The sequence below is a fragment of the Camelus ferus genome, chromosome 7 (genome assembly GCF_009834535.1).
Source record: "Camelus ferus isolate YT-003-E chromosome 7, BCGSAC_Cfer_1.0, whole genome shotgun sequence".
Taxonomy (NCBI): Eukaryota; Metazoa; Chordata; class Mammalia; order Artiodactyla; family Camelidae; genus Camelus; species Camelus ferus.
This window is the reverse complement of record NC_045702.1, coordinates 74,570,501-74,582,825: the sequence shown is the minus strand read 5'-3', so window position 1 is coordinate 74,582,825 and position 12,325 is coordinate 74,570,501. Positions and strand designations below refer to the sequence as shown.

At 39.2% G+C, this 12,325-nt stretch overlaps 1 protein-coding gene and 1 pseudogene across 6 annotated transcripts in view; one reads left to right on the top strand and one right to left on the bottom strand.

Annotated features, from left to right (window-relative positions):
- NAPEPLD (N-acyl phosphatidylethanolamine phospholipase D) overlaps window positions 1-12,325 on the top strand; it is an 81,972-nt gene that overhangs the window by 43,945 nt on the left and 25,702 nt on the right. The gene's annotated exons all lie outside the window — the stretch shown is intronic.
- LOC102518265 lies at window positions 6,070-7,677 on the bottom strand (annotated as a pseudogene).

The following is a 12,325-nucleotide window of genomic DNA, read 5'->3' as shown; positions in this document are numbered from 1 at the left end:
ATACAGTGCTAGATAACAGCTAATGAAACTACTTCAGTTCATTGAAATGTCTGCACAGGGCTCTGCTGGTTAAAACTAAACTGTCCGCACTCTTTGCATGCAGTACAGGTTTCCCTCGAGACTGGTGTTCACCCCCCAGTGGCATTTAGGAGACTGGAGGGAGGGCAGATTTGTCCAAGCATGGGAAGTACACTGGATAATGGAAGGGAGAATGTTCTGTGGGAGGTCTGTACATAACATACATCCACAAAGGAAAGTGCTGATTTGTTTTTTATCCATGAATTTCATTTTTAAGTTTATTAACTTAATCAGTTTTGCTAAAAAAACTAAAGGAAAGCAAAGCAAATAGAAACTTAATATTCAGCACCTGGGAGCACAGTACAAAGTGGTGCATTTCAATTTCAAGACAGACATTTTATTCAGATTTTAACACCACAGCTGTCAGGTTGTGTCATATAATGAATACATGACATAATTATAATTGATTGTATTTTAACTTTCTTAGTGGCGCGTAACTGTTATAAATTCATAGTGTCTTAAATTGGATGAAAATCAGAATAACATGAAGATGTTTAACAAATAAACTCCCTTTTGAAACACTCGTTGTCTGCAACTTACATGCACCCATGAGTACGCCCATCACCTTTCACTTAACGTTGGTCTGAAATCACGACAGAATTTTCACTTAACGTTAACTTGGAAGACAGATATATAGCAAGAAAGATTTGGGAAATTTTCTACATTTAAATAAGAAAAGGCCAGCCTAGATGTTAAGGGGTTTATCTGAGTTTGCAAAGCTGAAAGCTAGTTAATAGAAGGACCATACCTCGAACCCAGCTTCCTTTAGTTCTAGTTTTCCTATCACGTTATCTTTGAGGTTTAAGGACGCCTCTGTGATATGTTGGCTGTGCCCACTGCAGAATGACCAGGGGACCCACTTGAGCCTTCTGGTGACCTAGTGCTCAGGGAGGCTCCAGGCATCTCAACGTGCTGAGGCTCCCTTGTCCCTGGAGCACCTGTTGACAGAGCTTCAGAGCTGGTAGTTTTGCACATTCACTGACAGACTTCAGTACTTTTCCTCCAAAAGAATGAGTATAGATGATCACGGTTAGATTTCTTCTTTTTATGTATATATAATTTTATTTCTATATATTATATATATATTTCATATGTATTTACTGAAGTGTATAGGCAGTTTACAATTTTTGGGTCAATTTCTGGTGTACAGCAGTGTTTCAGTTGTACATGAACATACATATATTCGTTTTTTTGTATTTTTTTCACCATAAATTACTACAAGATACCGAATATGGTTTCCTGTGCTATACAGCATGAACTTGTTTATCTATTCTATATATATATGAGTATCTGCAAATCTCAAACTCCCAGTTTATCCCCTCCTACCTCCCCACCCTCCTGGTAACTACACGTTTGTTCTCTGTGTCTGAGAGTCTGTTTCTGTTCTGCAAATAAGTTTGTTTGCTTTTTTTTTTTTTTTAAGATTCTTCAAAAAGTGATACCATATGGTATTCTTCTTTCTCCTTTCTCTTTCTGGCTTACTTCACTTAGAATGACAATCTCCAGATCCATCGATGTTGCTGCAAATGGCATTATTTTCTTCTTTTTTATGGTTGAGTAGTAGTCCATTGTGTGTGTGTGTGTGTGTGTGTGTGTGTGTGTTTGTATGTATGTATACACACCGCATCTTTATCCAGTCATCTGTCAATGGACATTTGGGTTGTTTCCATATCTTGGCTATTGTAGATAGTGCTGCTATGAACATTGAGGTGCTTGTGTCTTTTTTTTTTTTTTTTAATTGAAGTATAGTCAGTTTACAATGTTGTGTCAATTTCTGGTATACAGCACAATACTTCAGTCATAGAGGAACATACATATTCATTTTCATATTTTTCACTGTAGGTTACTATAGGATATTGAATATAGTTCACTGCTATACAGTATCAACTTGTTTGTCTGTTTTATGTATATTAGTTAATATCTTCAAATCTAGAATTCCCAATTTATCCCTTCCCATCCCTTTTCCCCCCTGGTAACTGTAGATTTGTTTTCTATGTCTGTGAGTCTGTTTCTATTTTATAAATAAGTTCATTTGCCTTTTTTTTTAAAATAGATTCCGCATATAAGTGATATCTTATGGTGTTTTTCCTTCTCTTTCTGGCTTCACTTAGAATGACGATCCTTTGGTCAATCCATGTTGCTGCAAATGGCATTATTTTATTCTTTTTTTATGGCTGAGGAGTAGTCCATTGTATAAATATACCACAGCTTCTTTATCCAGTCATCTGTCAGTGGACATTTAGGTTGTTTTCTGTTTTGGCTATTATATACAGTGCTGCTGTGAACATTGGGGTGCATGCATCTTTTAGAATTAGAATTCCCTCTGGATATATACACAAGAGTGGGATTGCTGGATCATACGGTAGGTCTATTTTTAATTTTTTGAGGAATCTCCATATTGTTTTCCATAGGCTGCACCAAACTACCTTCCCACCAGCAGTATAGGAGAGTTCCCTTTTCTCTATACCCTCTCCAGCATTTATTGTTTGTGGACTTTTTAAAGATGGCCATTCTGACTGGTGTGAGTTGATACTTCACTGTAGTTTTGATTTGCATTTCTCTGATAAGTAGTGATATTGAGTCTTTTTTTTTTCCATGTGCCTATTGGCCATTTGTAGGTCTTCATTGAAGCGTTGCTTGTTTAGGTCTTAGGCCCAGTTTTGGATTGGGTTGCTTGTTTTTTTGATATTAAGGTGTTTGAGCTGTTTGTGTATTTTGGAAATTAAGCCCTTGTCAGTCACATCATTTGCAGATATTTTTCTCCCATTCTGTAGGTTGTCTTTTTGTTTTGTTGATGGTATCATTAGCTGTGCAAAAGCTTTTAAGCTTAAATGGATCCTATTTGTTTATTTTTGCTTTTATTTCCATTACTCCAGGAGCTGGTTCAAAAAATACATTGCTGTGGTTTATGTCTGAGAGTGTTCTGCCTATGTTTTCCTCTAAGAGTTTTATAGTATCTGGTGTTACATTTAGGTCTTTAATCCATTTACTTTATTTTTATATATGGGGTTAGAGAATGTTCTAATTTCAGTCTTATACAGGTACCTGTCCAGTTTTCCCAGCACCACTTTTTGAAGAGACTGTCTTTTCTCCATTGTATATTCTTGCCTCCTTTGTTGTAGATTGACTGTAAGTGCGTGGGTTTATTTCTGGACTTCCCTGTTCCATTGATCTATGTGTCTGCTTTTGTGCCAGTAACATACTGTTTTGATTACTCTAGCTTTGTAGCATAGCCTGAAGCCAGGGAGCATGATTCCCCCAGCTCCGTTCTTCATTTTCAAGATTGTTTTGGCTATTTGGAGTCTTTTGTGTTTCCATACAAATTTTAACATTTTTTGTTCCAGCTCTGTGAAGAAGGTCATTGGTAATTTGATAAGAACTGCATTAAATCTATAAATTGCCCTGGGCAGTATGGCCCTTTTTTCCATACTGATTCTTCCAATCTAAGAACACAGTATATCTTTCCATTTGTTTATGTTGTCTCTGCCCACTTTCTGGAGAATTTTGATCATAAATGGATGTTGAATTTTATCAAAAGCTTTTTCTGCATCTATTAAGATTTATCATATGGCTTTTATTCTTTAATTTGTTAATGTGGTGTATCATGTTGATTGATTTGCAGATATTGAAAAATCCCTGCGTCCCTGGAATAAATCCCACTTGATCATGGTGTGTGATCCTTTTAATGCATTCTTGGAGTTGATTTACTAGTATTTTGTTGAGGATTTTTGCATCCATATTCATAAGTGATACTGGCTTTGAATTTTTTTTTTTTTTTTTTTTTTTTGTGATATCTTTGTCTGGTTTTAGTATCAGGGTGATGAAGTTCTCATAGAATGACTTTGAAAGTGTTCCTTCCTCTGCAGTTTTTTGGAATAGTTTCAGAAGGATAGGTGTTAACTTATTTTTTGAATTGAAGTACAGTCAGTTACAGTGTGTCAGTTTCTGGTGTACAGCACAATGTCCCAGTCATGCATATACATACATATATTCCTTTTCGTATTCTTTTTCATTAAATGTTATTACAAGATATTGAACATAGTTCCCTTTGCTATACAGAAGAAACTTTTTTTTAAATCTGTTTTTATGTATAGTGGCAAACATTTGTAAATCTCATACTCCCAATTTATCGCTTCCAACTCCCTTTCCCCGGTAACCGTAAGTTTGTTTACCATGTCTATGAGTCTCTTTCTGTTTTGTAGAATAGTTTATAGTGTCTTTTTTTTTTAGATTGCACATATGAGTGATATCATATGATATTTTTCTTTCTCTTTCTGGCTTACTTCACTTAGAATGACGATCCTTTGGTCCATCCATGTTGCTGCAAATGGCATTATTTTATTCTTTTTTATGGCTGAGGAGTAGTCCATTGTATAAATATACCACAGCTTCTTTATCCAGTCATCTGTCAGTGGACATTTAGGTTGTTTTCTATGTTTTGGCTATTATATACAGTGCTGCTGTGAACATTGGGGTGCATGTATCTTTTAGAATTATAATTCCCTCTGGATATATACCCAGGAGTGGGATTGCTGGATCATATGGTAAGTCAATTTTTAGTGTTTTGAAGACTCTCCATACTGTTTTTCCGTGATGGCTGCACCAAACTACATTCCCACCAGCAGTGTAGGAGAATTCCCTTTTCTTTATACCCTCTCCAGCATTTATTGTTGTGTGGACTTTTGAATGATGGCCATTCTGACTGGTGTGAGTTGATACTTCACTGTAGTTTTGATTTGCATTTCTCTGATAAATAGTGATATTGAGGGTTTTTTTGTTTTTTTTTTTCATGTGCCTATTGGCCATTTGTATGTCTTCACTGGAGCATTGCTTGTTTGTTTATTCTGCCCATTTTTGGATTGGGTTGTTTGTATTTTTATTAGGTTGTGTGAGCTATTCATATATTCTGGAAATTAAGCCCTTGTCAGTCACATCATTTGCAGATATTTTCTCTCATCCCATAGTTTGTTGTTTTGCTTATGATTTCCTTTGCTGTTCTAAAGCTTGTAAGTTTAATTAGGTCCCATTTGTTTATTTTTGCTTTTATTTCTATTGCCTGGGTAGACTGCCCTAGGAGAACATTGCTGAGATTTATGTCAGAGAATGTTTTACCCACATTCTCTTGTAGGAGATTTATCATGTCTTGCTTATATTTAAGTTCTGAGTTTATTTTTGTGTATGTATTGTGGGAGTGTTCTAACTTCATTGATTAACATGCTGCTATCCAGTTTTCCCAAAACTATTTGCTGAAGAGACTGTCTTGTTTTTGCCTCCTTTGTCAAAGATTAGTTGACTATACGTCTGTGGGTTTATTTCTGGCCTGTCTGTTCTGTTCCACTGATCCATATATCTGGTTTTTATGCTAATACCACACTCTTTGATGACTGTAGCTCTGTAGTATTGTCTGAAGTCTGGGAGGTTTATTCCTCCAGCTTTGTTCTTTTTCTTCAATATTGCTTTGGCAATTCTGGGTCTTTTGTGATTCCATGTAAATTTTAGGATAGTTCTTTTTCTGTGGGGAAAAAAAAATGTCCTGGGTAATTTGATAGGGATCACATTAAATCCGTGGATTGCCTTGGGCAGTATGACCATTTTTAATGGTAATTGATTCTTCCAATCCAAGAACATGGGATATCTTTCCATATCTTTAAGTCATCTTTAATTCCCTTAATCAATGTTTTGTAGTTCTCCATGTATAAGTCTTTCACCTCCTTGGTCAGATTTATTCCTAAGTATTTTACTGTTTTGAATGCAATTTTAAAAGGGATTGTTTCTTTACTTTCTTTTTCTGCTAATTCATTGTTAGTGTAAAGAAATGAAAGTGATTTTTTTTTTTTGAGATCAGTTGTCCCACCGACGGATTTATTTTATAGACAAGTTATTCATTTAAAATAACAAACCATTTGGGCTATTTTTTTTTTTACAGTGAACAATTATATACATACATTATAAACACTATTTAACATAAAATGCATATCTAAGGTCTCCTTACATTTAACTAACCTGCTACTTCTACTTCATCTGTGATTAATTTTAGTCACTGATGAGTAAGTTTCTCTGCTTAAACTGGACTGTGCTGTCCCCTTAGCACCTTGGTCAAACCAGGTACTAAGTGATAGTACAAAACAAGCATTTATGTTTATGAACTATTCCTCTCTGACAAAAAGAACACATATGTTCCCGGGACAAGAGCTCTAAGATGGTTTTGGATTTAAGAGAGCAGTGTAAGAATGTAATATGAAAGTAAAGAATGTTTACCAAAGAAAGTGAAAAATGTTTCCTTTGAAATATTCCAAGGCTGCCTGAATTGTGTGCCCCATTTTCAAGTCATACCTCTGGATTTGGAGTGCCCCTTTGCTTTTCCATTAAGTGGGATGTAGATACAGATTATAGAAAAGTCATTCAAGGAGGTCCTGTTAAAATCTTAATAAAAGTTATCAATTTAACAAAAAGTTCAAAATTACTTATTATAAATAGAAAAAACCAATTTAATTTTTTTAAGTGTGAATTTAATCAGTGAAGATTCCCTTTATCATACAACCTAAAATCAGTACATAGAGTATTTAAGTCAAAATTAAGGTTTAGTGTGAATTTGTTACTTAGCCAGTGCATCAAATATTTTAGCCTTCCAGAATACTACAGAATGAATTCCCTTTCTCATACAGTTTTCTAGTTCATCTGTGGAGGTTTTCTATAGTAATTGTTATTCACAAGTCCAGTTTTCTGAACATGCCAGTGTCAATCGTCATCATCCAACATTAAAATAGCCTTTATCGCCCTCAATGTGCACTTCCTGATCAGAATCCTGTGAGATCTCTGATTCAGGTTCCTCCTGGGAGGCAGGGGAGGGTGAACCCTGAGAGCTATCCAAAGCACCTTTATTCTGTTCGCTGGGAAGGCTTGCCTCAGGTCACAGGAATTGTCCAAACTTTACAGTTCTTTTTTGTTTTGAGGGTTCGCCTGTTTTAGTCTTTTCTATTTAGTACGTCGATTCTGAAACCAGGTTTTGACCTGCCTCTTGCTAAGCTGCAGCATCTTGGGCAGACGCTTCCTCTCGGGCAGGGAGAGGCTTCCTTGCTGGGTCTCAAACTTCTCCAGCTCTATGACCTGGTCGTTGGAGAACCTCACCTGGCCGCCTTTCCTTTTATGCAGTGGCCTCTGCAGGAAAGGACTCCAGAGCAGGGGTTTGCCCAGAGGGTCGTGGTGGAGCAGGGCATGTGTGTAATCGTTCACTGACCGCGGAAACGGGTACTCAGGGCCCACGAAGCCTCCGGGTCCATAGGCTGCGGCCAGCACGGCGTCAGAGTGGTGCTAGAAGACGGTGGATCGTGGTGGGCTCGTACACCGGGTGTCGGTAGGAGGACACGAGGCTGGTGAAGGAGGAGTTAGGGGACGGCAGTGTGGGCACGGGGATGGGCGTGGCGAGCCGCGCCCCACGGTGTCCTAGGTGTAGAACCGGTCCGGGTGCGCGGGCTGCAGCAGTGGTGTCCGCGCGAGCAGAGGGTACTGCCTGGTTCTGCTGCGCTGTGGCCCCCTGGAGAGCTGCCGGCCCGCGCCTCCCGTGCTACATTTATCTTGAAATGCCTGATTTTTGGATCTTCATCTTTTATCTTGCTACCTTGCAGAATTCTTTCATCAGCTCTAGAAGTTTTTGTGTGGAGCTTTTAGGGCTTTCTATATATGGTATCATATCATCTGCGTGTAGTGACAGTTTTACCTCTCCTTTTCCAACTTGGATCCCTTTTATTCCTTTTTCTCCCTTGATTGCTGTGGCTGAGACTTCCACTACTATGTTGAATAGAAGTAGTGAGAGTGGGCATCCTTGTCTTATTCCAGATTTTAGTGGGGAGGCTTTCAGTTTTTCACCCTTGAGTACTGTGGTGGCTGTGGGTTTGTCATAAATAGCTTTTATTATGTTGAGGTATGTTCCCTCTATACCCGCTCTTACTGGTAAGTTTTTATCATAAATGGGTGTTGAATTTTATCAAATGCTTTTTCCGCATCTATTGAGATGATCATGTGATTTCTGTCCTTTCTTTTGTTGATGTGTATCGTATTGATTCATTTGCATATGTTGAAACATCCTCATGTCCCTGAGATAAATCCAACTTGATCGTGGTGTTTATGGTCTTTTTTTATGTGTTGTTGGATTCTGTTTGCTAATATTTTGTTGAGGATTTTTGCATCTATGTTCCTCAGTGATATTGGCCTGTAATTTTCCTTTTTGGTAGTGTCTTTGTCTGACTTTGGTATCAGGGTGTTGGTGGTTTCATAGAATGAGTTTGGGAGTATTCCCTCCTCTTCAGTCTTTTGGAAGAGTTTGAGAAGGATCGGTATGAGTTTTTCTCAGTATATTTGATAGAATCCCCCAGTGAAGCCATCTGGTCCTGGACTTTTGTTTGCAGGGAGGTTTTTTACTGGTGATTCTATTTCACTTCTGTGATTGGTATGTTTAAATGATCTATTTTTTCTTGATTCAGTTTTGGTGGACTGTATGTTTCTAGAAACTTGTCTATTTCTTCTAAGTTGTCCAATTTATTGCCAAATTGTTCATGGTATTTCTGTTATGATTTTTTGAATTTCTGTGGTGTTGATTGTAATCTCTCCATTTTCATATTTTATTTGTGTCCTCTCTCTTTTCTTCTTGGTGAGCCTGGCCAGAAGTTTGTCAGTTTTGTTTACTCTTTCAAAAAAAAAACAGCTCTTGGTTTAATTGGGGGTTTTTTTCGTATTTTTTTAATTTCTATTTTACTTATTTTCTCCTTGATCTTTATTTTTTTCCTTCTGCTGACTTTAGGTTTTGTTTGTTCTTCTTTTTCTAATTATTTTATGTGGTAGGTAGGTTGTTTATTTGAGATTGTTCTTGTCAGTTAGATTTTTATGTCCTTCTGTTCCTTACCATCATTTCACACTTACAGTGCATGGAGTGAAATGGTATGTTGTAGAGCCAGCATTTTGTGTTGCTTGAACAACTCTCGTGCTCGTACATAATCCTGTGAATATCACGTCCAGGATTTTAAAATATCCTTGGGGATATTTAAGAAATCATGTTTAGAGGCCCTGTAAAGGCAGTAGGTGGCCCTGAGGTGGGACATGATGCATTTGAAGAAACAAGTGAAGGCCATGTGTTTGGATCCAAGGAGAGGGTGGGCGGGGCTAGAAACACACACCCTCCTGGACCATCTTCCTGACCTTTGCCCTCATTCTGAGAGCAGAGGGGAATCCTCTGCAGGTTTTCCCTTTTTGTTTGCTTGTTCCTTTTTTTTAAAAATCAGATTTGCCTTTAAAAAGCTCACTCCTGAAGTCTGGGTGTTGTGTGTGTTGGGGGTGGGGGTGTGTTAAGAGAGGACAGCTTTTGGTAGAGACCTGCTTCCGTGGATTGACGGGGAAAGGGGGTGAAAGCTTGAATGCGCAGGAGGTAAGAAAATGGGGGTGTTGTAAGTAGGCAACTTTGAGAGTTTATTGTCCAGGAAGAAAATCACGGAACCCATTTTTCACTCCCCTTTTACTCTCTAGGCCCCCAGAAATCTGTTTTCTCACTTTTGTCACCTCCCCACCCCCCCACCAGTAGCCTGGATCCCACAGTCATCCATTTCCTATGGGGGTCCGTGCTCCCCGTGATCTCAGGCCTCGCCTCAGACTCGCTGTGTGAAGGAAAAGCCGGGCTGGTCTAACAAGATAACTCACAAGTCTAGGAATGTGAAGGAGAGGCTGAGCTGGGCTAACAAGATAACTCACAAATCTGAGTATTGGAATACTGATCTGAGTTCTGCTGGACTAACTTGTAAATCTAGGTTAATTAGTGTTGATTTGCTGTTCATGTTTTTTGCTAGCCAGCTGGGTTCTCAAAGATACGTATCTGGCTTTGGAATGTTGGTTTGCTGCCTCCCTGCCTCCACTTTTGTGATAATGATGCTGCTAAAGCTGTTCCATGGCTATTGGCCAAATACCCCAACCTTGTACTTAACCCTATAAAACCTCATGCGCACGTCTTGGAGGTGCTCAGAGCTTCGGAGCAGAAGCCCCTCTGAGCCCGCTGGCGTAATACACCTGAGTACTCCAACCCTCCGAGTGGTGCTTGTTTCTTGGCTGGCCTGTCGTTTCCGTAACAGCTGGGCCAGAAATCCACCCTCTCCATATTCCAGTTATGTCCTCACTTTCCCCTAATTTCTTTACTGGGTTAGTGGTGTGGCCATTTCTGACCCCTCCCACTTTTTACCTCCACACCCCCCCCCCCCCCGCCCAAGTGTCCAGGGTTTGTGATTATCCAGAGACTCTCAAGTCTTAGTGATTCAGCTTCTTTATTGTCTCTTGGATTTACTCTCTTTGCTTTCTCACTGTCAGCTGCTTTGTCATCTTTTGACTGGGTCTACCATCTGCCTCTTAGTTCTTCAATGAAAAAATGAGGGTGTAATACCTACTTAGAAATTTTGCTGGGATCATTAATTTAAGTGTGGTGTGTGAGAAACGGAGCAAGGGGCCTTGCTGTTAGTGGATGTTCTGGGTTTCTTCTGTTCCTACTCACTCATTTATGTCCATGGCCCCAGTTTTTAGCCACTCTTTGTTTTTATCCTACTACCAGAGTTATCTTCCCCAAATATGCCCTTTTTTTTTTTTGAGCCTAGAAAGGTTTATTGCAGGGCTAAGCAAGGAGGGCCGTCTTGTGCTTGAACAACTGGAACTCCCCAGATATGCCCTTTTTAAGCATCTTCAGTGTTTCCCCATTGCCTGAGGGCAGCCAAATCTCCTTAATAACATCTCGGTCCAGGCCCACAGTCCAGTCTCAGCCGTTTCATCTGCCCCACCCTGTACACCTTTCCCTCCTTAGCTCTCACACGCCTTCCTTGCTTCTTACGTCCCAGGTATCACAGAGGACTAGATGTCTGAGAATGCTGTTTTGACTTTTTTGTGTGATTTTTGAATCAGAGTGCCTTTTTCGTTTTTCTCCCTTATCTCTTCAGTGTTCATCACTATGCACCAGTAACTTATGTATTTGCTAGAATTATTATATATGTGTCTTTATGTGTCTGTGAATGTACACGTCTGTGTGTAACATGCACACGCCTCACAGGCTGTTACTGTGAATAGGGGTGGCGTGAGGTCAGCTCTGCCATCAGTTAGATGTATTACCTTGTTGGGAAGTGACTTAGACTCTATAAACTTGTGTATTTTCATCTGTTAAATGAAGCAGGGTTTAAATGGATGGTCTTTATCTCTGCCCTTTGTAAAGGCCTGAACTTAATTATAACCGAGGTAAAGTAAATCTGTGAGAGGAACTAAAATAACTCACCCAGATCTGTTGATTTTTATTTTTTTATTTTTATTTTTTAATATTTGTGGGGTGGTAATTAGGTCTATTTATTTTTGGAGGAGGTGCCGGGAATTGAACCCTGGACCTCATGCATGCTAAGCATAAGCTCTACCACTTGAGCTATACCCTCCCTGCAAAATTTATTTTAAAAAAATTGGGGGGGTAATGTGGTTAGGTTTTACTTACTTATTTTTAGTGGAGGTACTGGGGATTGAACCCAGGACCTTGTGCATGCTAAGCATGTGCTCCACCACTGAGCTATATCCTCCCTCTTTAATAGAATTTAAAGAATTTAGATGTTAACAGCATGAGGGAAAAAAGAGCTGGCATTTGGTGAGTGGCAAGCACTTAATGTACCTTATGTCATTTAATCCTTGGAAACCCTGCTTGAGACAAGGAGCTATTTTTACATAGGAGGAAATTGAGGACTAGAAAGGTAAAGTCATTTGCCCAAGATTTAAAGCTGGTCATTCTGTCTCGGCTGTTAGGCTCTCCCACAGACAGGCACGGCGGAGCCGCGGCCCCTGCTCCGGCTCTTGTCAGCTGTGCTTTCTCACCACCAGTTCATCTCCAGACCACGGGCTGTTTACTCCAGACAGTTTGGGGTGGGGATGGGGTTTGGTCGAGTGTACGTGTTCATCCTGGTTTCTTTCCCTTTCTCTCCTGGGTAATATTTCTATTTAAACACCTCTGTAGCCAAACACTAATGCTTGACTTTCTGTGCTTACTTTTTCTTGGAGGTATAAAGTGTATTTGTATGCATTGTATTTAATCTAAACAAAGCAAATGTTTGTTTCACGTTACAGGAAAGAGATGAAATTTATGGCAGGTAATGAATATTCTTACTATAGTACTTCTCACTTTTGTGTGTCTGGACTCCCATACAGCTCAAAAGCAAGGGTTTCTGAGCCTTGAGTTTAGGGGAGGTGTAGGTGG